This window comes from Paramormyrops kingsleyae, chromosome 25 (assembly GCF_048594095.1).
Source record: "Paramormyrops kingsleyae isolate MSU_618 chromosome 25, PKINGS_0.4, whole genome shotgun sequence".
Lineage (NCBI taxonomy): Eukaryota > Metazoa > Chordata > Actinopteri > Osteoglossiformes > Mormyridae > Paramormyrops > Paramormyrops kingsleyae.
Window position 1 is genome coordinate 14,908,757 of NC_132821.1, and position 8,658 is coordinate 14,917,414.

General features: G+C 36.7%; 2 long non-coding RNA genes across 3 annotated transcripts; both read right to left on the bottom strand.

The window, feature by feature from the left end:
• Nucleotides 1-649: 649 nt before the first annotated feature.
• On the bottom strand, nucleotides 650-1,684 carry LOC140582681 (uncharacterized). Its single transcript, XR_011985492.1, has 3 exons — nucleotides 1,614-1,684; nucleotides 1,443-1,498; nucleotides 650-849 (listed from the first exon to the last, which is right to left on the bottom strand). It is a non-coding gene; the product is annotated as an uncharacterized lncRNA (long non-coding RNA).
• A 1,091-nt stretch (nucleotides 1,685-2,775) lies between these two features.
• On the bottom strand, nucleotides 2,776-7,327 carry LOC140582840 (uncharacterized). 2 transcript variants are annotated; one of them, XR_011985632.1, is made up of 9 exons: nucleotides 6,839-7,327; nucleotides 6,324-6,526; nucleotides 5,915-5,983; nucleotides 5,587-5,820; nucleotides 5,097-5,203; nucleotides 4,032-4,200; nucleotides 3,178-3,899; nucleotides 2,935-3,062; nucleotides 2,776-2,848 (listed from the first exon to the last, which is right to left on the bottom strand). It is a non-coding gene; the product is annotated as an uncharacterized lncRNA (long non-coding RNA). The 2 variants fall into 2 exon arrangements; XR_011985631.1 differs by having other exon boundaries at nucleotides 6,324-7,327.
• Nucleotides 7,328-8,658: the final 1,331 nt, after the last annotated feature.

The following is an 8,658-nucleotide window of genomic DNA, read 5'->3' on the forward strand; positions in this document are numbered from 1 at the left end:
CTCTTTATGTTAACTCTGCTATAGGTACACATGTCATTGAATAACTTTCAGCCACCCCTCATACTCCCACAGCCAGTAAGGCAGGGGGAACAGATTTTCCCAGTGCCCGGGAAAATCTGTTCCCCCTACTTAAATCAGAAAGACAGTGTTTCTAAAACATGCTACTCTTTGTGTTAACTCTGATATAGGTTCCTGTGTCATTGAATAACTTTCAGCCACCCCTCATACTCCCACAGCCAGTAAGGCGGGGGGAACGGATTTTCCCAGTGCCCGGGGAAAACTGTTCCCCCTAATTAAATCAGAAAGACAGTGTTTGTTTGTTTGGTTTTTTTTTTTAGAAGAATAAGCTTAGGTATTTTATACATTATTTTAATAAATCTTTTAAAGTTAACAACATCAAATAAATTAAATAGCTGTTTAACAGATATAACCAGTTAAATAATTGCAAACTTCAGTTAAAAGTGCAAAAGAACCATTCAGAAAATGCTAACATGCATAAGTTGAAAACTCGCTTAACGAGTTTTTGGTATCTTTCCGAAAACTTAACAATAAAAAATGTTAAAATATAATTACAAAATAATTAACATAAATACAGAAAAACAACCAAACTTAACAACAAAAAAACAAAACGTCACATGTAAATAAATAAATAAATAAATAAGGCAGAAGTTTCAAAGATTCCAAACTACTTCTTATTAAAAGTGCAAATGCCAAAATAATTCACTATTCATTAAAAAATTAAGCAGTCTTATGTGTAATTAGACATTCTGCACAAAATAAGTCCACATCTGTGGCTGGGTTTCCACTGCAAGACAAATGGAACCACCTGTCACATCCATTGCAGGCAATCTGAAAAAATAACAAAAATAACCACAACATTATTTCTAATAAATATCAAATCTCAATAAAAATATGACATGTAGTTTTATAGTAACTGCAAGTGTTTATTAGTGTAGCATTGAGACTGCCGACTAATTTTGATTATTTAAAAAATATAACGATAAACAAGTCTCCTATAGGAAATCAGCACTATGTGAAATTTCTCATTAAGCAAATGTTATATGGAGTACAATACTAAACCAAATGAAGCAGATTAAAATAGAAGATTCCAATCATTTTGTTAAGCGTAGTGGCTGTGAAGGCAGTATGCTTGTCTCTTAGCACTAGGTTTGCAACTTTCTATACAGTCATTTCAGTGGGGGTTTCTACGGGGTACTCTGGTTTTATCTCAAAAACATAGACAGTAGCTGAGCTGAGTGTTAAAGTATCCAAGTGGAGAGTGAATGTGATTGTGTGTTTTGTGTATGTGTCCTATAGTGAACTCTCACTTTATCCAGGCAGTACTCATGCAATACAGCGGGTTATCACATTTTTAGATAAAATAAGTTTTAAAAAGTCAGTGTGCATATGTGACTGCCTGCATTTATTGATTGCTCCTTTACCCATGAGTTGTCCGTTTCAACTTCTCCACAGATTGAACAGACGTCAGTGATGTCATCTGTTAAACATAAAATGTATGCAGAAGAAAACCCTTTATTAAGGAAGATATGACAAAGTGCATATTTGCTGATACAACAAAACAAACAGAGTTGTAGATCCTTTATGTTACTTACCTGACTCCTGGAGAAGTCTTATGGCCATTTCCTTTCTGAACTGGTCAATCGTCTGTGGATTATTAGAGAACCAGACAGGCTGGTCTTCCAGTATTTTCTCTGCAAACTACAAATATTTAAAATGTCAGAAAGAAATGCAAAACTTCAAATAGAATACAAAAAAACTTTGTATTTATTGCATACCTTGCACACGAATACCCCACGATACCACATCTCTCTGCTGTGTATGTGGGAGAGTCTCACACCTCCATCTGGATACATTGCATCCTTTACTCCTCATAAATGCTCTGTAATTTAATTGAATATTTATTTTGTCATATATATTATTTTATTATACAGTTCATACGTGTGTGTGTATGTGTGTGCGTGCATGCATGCGTGTGTGTCTTTCATTTGTCAAATGGGACAGACAATATCTGTAATTGGTACCTTGTGCTGTCAAGGCGTTTGTGGATCTTCTCTTTTGATTCCCCCAGTGGATCCAAAAAAACAGTTTTCTTTATAGATGGGTATATAACAAATACCACAGTGCAAAAAATTTATAGTCAGAAATAAACACTAAATGACGTGTACTTGCAACATAAAAATACATTTATGCAAATAAAGCTACAGAATGACTGCACCCAAAAAAGTCAAAAGCCAAAAACTGAAACAAATGAGGCAGATAATTTGACAGGAAATCTATGTAAAAAAACCAGCAGATAAATTAATGATTACAAATTGGTTGATTGTGGAGAAGTGAAGAAGAGACAGAAATGATCTCTCAACTAGAGCAGGTACTTACAGTATCCCAGCACTACATAACATAATAAGGGCAAGGGTATGGAAATGTTGTATTATATATTATTTAATGTGTCATAATTGTGTATATCTACTTACAGCAAGAGTCCAGTGTCCATGCTCCCCAATAACACCCAGAAACAACTTGAACCCATTTGGGTCCACCTAAATTATGCAGACCATAACAGCACTGTCTCAACTGAAAATTTCATACAATACAATACAATACAATACAATACAATAAAATACAATACAATACAATACAATACAATACAATACTCATTCACAGCTTTCATTATGAAAGACTGTCAGTTACTTTGATACTGCACCTTTCTAAGGATTCTGTAGGATCCCCGCCACACCTTAGTCATGGCATATGAATCAATAAGAAATGCCTTTTCAACTCTCTCCTGGTTATGCTGCCTTATCAGTGCAAATAAGTATCCATTTATAACCTTTGGAAAGACAGACAACATTTTTAATGACACTGATATATTTTCATGTAGAGTCATATTGTCTGAATCATGTGTGACTGGCCTACCTCACTCTCAAGTTCTCTCCCAGGTGCAATCCGTGCTATATCCCAGTTAAATATTTTATAGGAACCAATCTTAGAGAGCAGTAACGTTTTCTTTTCCTCAGCTTTGCCTGACCAAGCTGCATTGACACCTGCCAAAGTTATTACACACAATGTTAAGAGCCACTTAAAAACCTTAAAACCTTTTACAATTAAATAACTTAAAATGAAAATAATACAGCATTATACAATAAATGTATCACCTACTTTTCTCAACTTTGGAAAACGTGGTCGGTGCTGGAGACTGTGGGTCCTGAGGGGTCAGTGCAGGGGACTGTGGGTCCTGAGGGGTCAGTGCAGGGGACTGTGGGTCCTGAGGGGTCAGTGCAGGAGACTGTGGGTCCTGAGGGGTCGGTGCAGGAGACTGTGGGTCCTGAGGGGTCAGTGCAGGAGACTGTGGGTCCTGAGGGGTCAGTGCAGGAGACTGTGGGTCCTTAGGGGTCAGTGCAGGGGACTGTGGGTCCTGAGGGGTCAGTGCAGGGGACTGTGGGTCCTGAGGGGTCAGTGCAGGAGACTGTGGGTCCTGAGGGGTGGGTGCTGGAGGTTGTGAGAAACTTTTTTGAAGTCTGTGAGGCACACGTGGCAGTTCTTGAATATATGGAACCAGATGATCCAAATTAATTTTGAGAAACTTTATCCCTTTCTCATTAACCAACATTCTTCCCTTCAATCGAGGTTATTGTGAATGGCCCCAGAAGCTCTTTGTCAAGCTTTCCTCCTTTTCTCTCCAGACTCCTGACATTCTTCCTGAGAACTTTGTCGCCAATTTTAAGATTTTGTGGTGTAGCCCCAAGGCCCAGCTTTCTTCTCCTTGTTTTTTCCCTTGCTTTTGTCATATTTTTCTTCACTGCACTGAATATTAGGTCCTGAGTTTTAAGAGCAGGACTGACAATTTCGTCCTCCAAAACTGTCTCCACTGTTTCATTAATCTAGGCAATAATAAATAAATAACATTACTTTTACATCACCGATACTTTTAGGTTATCATTATAATATCTATCTTTCAATGTGAAGAAACAGATGTTTTGAGAAATATAAATTATTACCACAAATATACTCACATCAAAAGACTCTGGGACCTCTGAAAAATAACGAGCCTCCCTGCCAAACATAAGGAAGTATGGGGAAAACATTGTAGTCAGTTGTTTTTTGGTCCTGATGTTGAAAAGGACGGCATCAAGATAGGTGTCCCATAATGTGGGTCTTTCATCACAAACTTTTGAAAGGGTTCTAAAGAGAACAGAAGGAGTTTCAGGAGTTTACACACAGTGGTGGAGGAAGTACTGAAGCTTAGTACTTAAGTAAAAGTACAAATATTGTGCAAAATATGTACTCAAGTAAAAGTAGAAGTGCTACATCAACAATCTTACTTAAGTGAAAGTACTAAGTACTTACTTTTAAATTTACTTTAAAGTATTTTTTTAAGTAAAAGTACTCACCAATGGTTTATCTCGACGTCTCGGGTGTGCCATTTTGTAAAAGAATAGTAGATATACTGACTTACGCCTCTACCGATGTCATTGCTCGTAACAATTACAAGGAACTATACAGTATATGTGTATTGGAAAGTTTGGTGTGCTTATTGTGCGTGCACTCTGCAATACTGTCTGTACCCTAACTTAGAATTATGTGGATGACAAGTTATCTACTAGGTATCACCATTAATATACCATTAAGATAAACCATGTTGAATGGGTCCATGTTGAATGTCTCATCTTCTTGAAATCAAGCCAGTCTACCAGCTCGTGCTGCTAATTGACACACGCTCTGCCATCATTGGAGCTAATAAAGCCACCTGATTGGTAGGAAATGGCAAGCAACGGCAGAATGCAATAGGCTAACTATTTTTTCATGCAAGATTTTAAGGAAATTGTGTTCATGAAATGTAACGACTAACGGCATAAATTGTAGAAATGTAGTGGAGTAGAAAGTACAGATAATTGCCGCAAAATGTAATGGAGTAAAATAAAAAGTATGCATTATTATTTTTACTTAAGTAAAGTACAGATATGTAAAAATGTACTTAAGTACAGTAACAAAGTACAAATACTTTGTTACATTCCACCACTGTTTACACATAATATGCAGTGTAATACCTTAAATAAGTCATGCAAACAGGAAGTTACCTCTGTATAGTACCATTCATCCGTTCCACCAGTCCATTAGTTTGAGGGTGGTAAGGTGAACAGAGACTTCTCTCAATACCAAACAAGGTGCATACTTCTCTGTTTACCTAGGGAAAGACCAGCAGGAAAAATAACACCGTGGACTTCACATTTTTGGTGACATTTCTAACCAAAATTAGTATACAGTGTTGTTTTTTTTTATTGCTGATAATGTAGATAATTTTCTGGTTTTGATATACCTTTTATCCAGACAAAATTGTTCTCAGTCAAACCCTGAATGAATATGTATCTGAACTGTACAAGGCTATTCTTGAACATTTTTCAATATAAAAATTATTCCGATGTCCAACTTAAATGTAATGTTTTCATTAATATTGTATTAAACTACTTCACATTCCTCTTTGTCAAACCAGAAAAATTAAAATGAAAAGATATGTGTGTGCTGTTATAATGCCCATACTTGCTATTCAAAAAATGACATATATCCAACCTGATTAACAAATTCTCTGCCTTGATCAGTGAGAATCCTCTTTGGTGCTCCAAATCGGTAAAAAAAATTCACAATGCACATGGTGACATCTCCTGCTGCTTTTGAGGGTAATGGATATGCCTCTACCCACTTTGTAAAATAATCAATCAGTACACAAATGTACTGATTGCCTTTTTCAGTCAAGGGCAATTTTCCAATAAGGTCCATACCAACTAATTCCCATGGTTCATTTACCTACAAACAGAAATAAGTTCATTAGTAATTATTAAATGGAATAATGCTAATAGCTATAAAATCACAGAAATGAGAAACAAATTAAGTTACTTACAGTTATTGGAATATAAGCTTCTTTGAGTTTTATTACCCTTTTAGACTGGCATGCTGGGCATTGTTTAATCTGCATTTAAACATATAACATGAATACATTTAAAGAGCAATGTTAAGAACTATTTTCTAATAAATGTATAGATGAATCCATTCTAAAATAACTATTCTTTAAAAGATAATATATCAATGATGTATTATGTAGGAACCAATACATTAATTTTGGAAGACAACAGTTGATTTAGTGTTATAGCATAGTAAGAACACACATTTATAGACTTATTATAATTTTAGATAATGATTACAATTGTATTTCAGTCTTTAAGACATGTTACATCGTCTACGTGTCATTTGCCATGCAAATGCTTATCATAGGCTTTAATTAGCCTAATTGTAAATAATTAAAAACTTACCCAATTTTCGATATCGGCAGTCATGCTAGGCCAGTAATACCGTTTGGAAATTGCATCCTGCGTTCTTTCTTTTCCACTCTGTCCACCTGTGGCAGTGGCATGGAACTCTTTAAAAACGTCATCTGCCTCTTCAGCACTTCGCACAACTTTAACCAAGCGCTCTTCATTTGTGCCCTTTCGGCGGACATAATAAAGCACCCCATCTGTCAAGAGATTAAATAAATAAAGCAGAACCTCGATTGCAAAATATGTGTATGCCACATACCAATTTGGTATTTTCATTTTGATACAAAACGCCATATATTGTAACAAAGGCAAAATGTAAAATAATGGCCTATAAAGCTAGGCCTGTTAGGTAAGATGTGGTCAACAGGCTTAGGATAGACATGGAAAGTATATTTTTATGTAACATAATTATACCTTTTACTTAAGTAATGTAGGTCTATGTAAAATATTTGTATGACTCATGATTTAAGACAGATCACTATGGTAGGCCTGTTTAGAATACGTTTTACCTTTGATGGAATACTGTTGCGCACGTCGTCGAATGACATATTTTTCTGCCTTAGTTCGGGAATCAGGATATTTGCCAGCTGTTAAATATGTATATATTATACCATACTGTATTGGATCCATTTTGTCAATCTGTTAGTAGTCACACTCGAAAAACTATAATCGACCGCTATCTTCTTTCGCCTTCCAGAACTGAGAAACGTACAATGACGCAAACGACGTAGATATTTACGACAGAGCAATGCTGTTAAAATGATCTTTCAGAGAAAGCGTATGCGTCATGGAATAAACCAGGGCCTGATTATACGAAAAATCTGTACCACTGCCCCAAACAAACAAACAAACGAATAAATAAAATATAGCGCGTATAAAAGATTGAGTGGAAGTAAAATGTAGTTATTTGTTTATGAATGTTCTTAACAAAATCCAGGCAGTACAGTTATTGCTCACCATATGAAGCAAAGGTCCATACAAATCAAATTAATATGTTTCTAAATCTATTAGATTTATTATTAAAGTTGTGGCAGCATTGAAATACTTGTGATTTTTTTTTTTAATGAACAACAGACTTTAGTCTTTATTCTTGATATTTAAGAATTGAAGATACATTCAAGTGAAATTGGGGAGTCTGAGTAAAGATCTCAAACCATAACTTAGGTTTAATCCTAAGTAAGTGGGAATGTGGTGAATCATTCTGCATTATAACATGTTTTAGAAACACTGTCTTTCTGATTTAAGTAGGGGGAACAGATTTTCCCGGGCACTGGGAAAATCCGTTCCCCCTGCCTTACTGGCTGTGGGAGTATGAGGGGTGGCTGAAAGTTATTCAATGACATGTGTACCTATAGCAGAGTTAACATAAAGAGCAGCATGTTTTAGAAACACTGTCTTTCTGATTTAATTAGGGGGAACAGTTTTTCCCGGGCACTGGGAAAATCCGTTCCCCCTGCCTTGCTGGCTGTGGGAGTATGAGGGGTGGCTGAAAGTTATTCAAAGACATGTGTACCTATAGCAGAGTTAACATAAAGAGCAGCATGTTTTAGAAACACTGTCTTTGTGATTTAAGTAGGGGGAACAGATTTTCCCGGGCACTGGGAAAATCCGTTCCCCCTGCCTTACTGGCTGTGGGAGTATGAGGGGTGGCTGAAAGTTATTCAATGACATGTCCATGTACTGTACCTATAGCAGAGTTAACATAAAGAGCAGCATGTTTTAGAAACACTGTCTTTGTGATTTAAGTAGGGGGAACAGTTTTTCCCGGGCACTGGGAAAATCCGTTCCCCCTGCCTTACTGTCTGTGGAAGTATGAGGGGTGGCTGAAAGTTATTCAATGACATGTGTACCTATAGCAGAGTTAACATAAAGAGCAGCATGTTTTAGAAACACTGTCTTTGTGATTTAAGTAGGGGGAACAGATTTTCCCGGGCACTGGGAAAATCCGTTCCCCCTGCCTTGCTGGCTGTGGGAGTATGAGGGGTGGCTGAAAGTTATTCAATGACATGTGTACCTATATCAGAGTTAACACAAAGAGCAGCATGTTTTAGAAACACTGTCTTTGTGATTTAAGTAGGGGGAACAGATTTTCCCGGGCACTGGGAAAATCCGTTCCCCCCATCTTACTGTCTGTGGAAGTATGAGGGGTGGCTAGAAGTCATTTAGATATGATTAAATACTTATAAACTATTGCTATCAGTACTGAGGCCCAGAGTTGCTGCATGCCTGTTTTAGCAGGGGGAACTGAATATCCTGGATTTTAGGAAATAGTGTTTCCCTTTCATATTTGTGCGAAGAACCACGTGAGATGGCTGAAAGTCATTCAGGC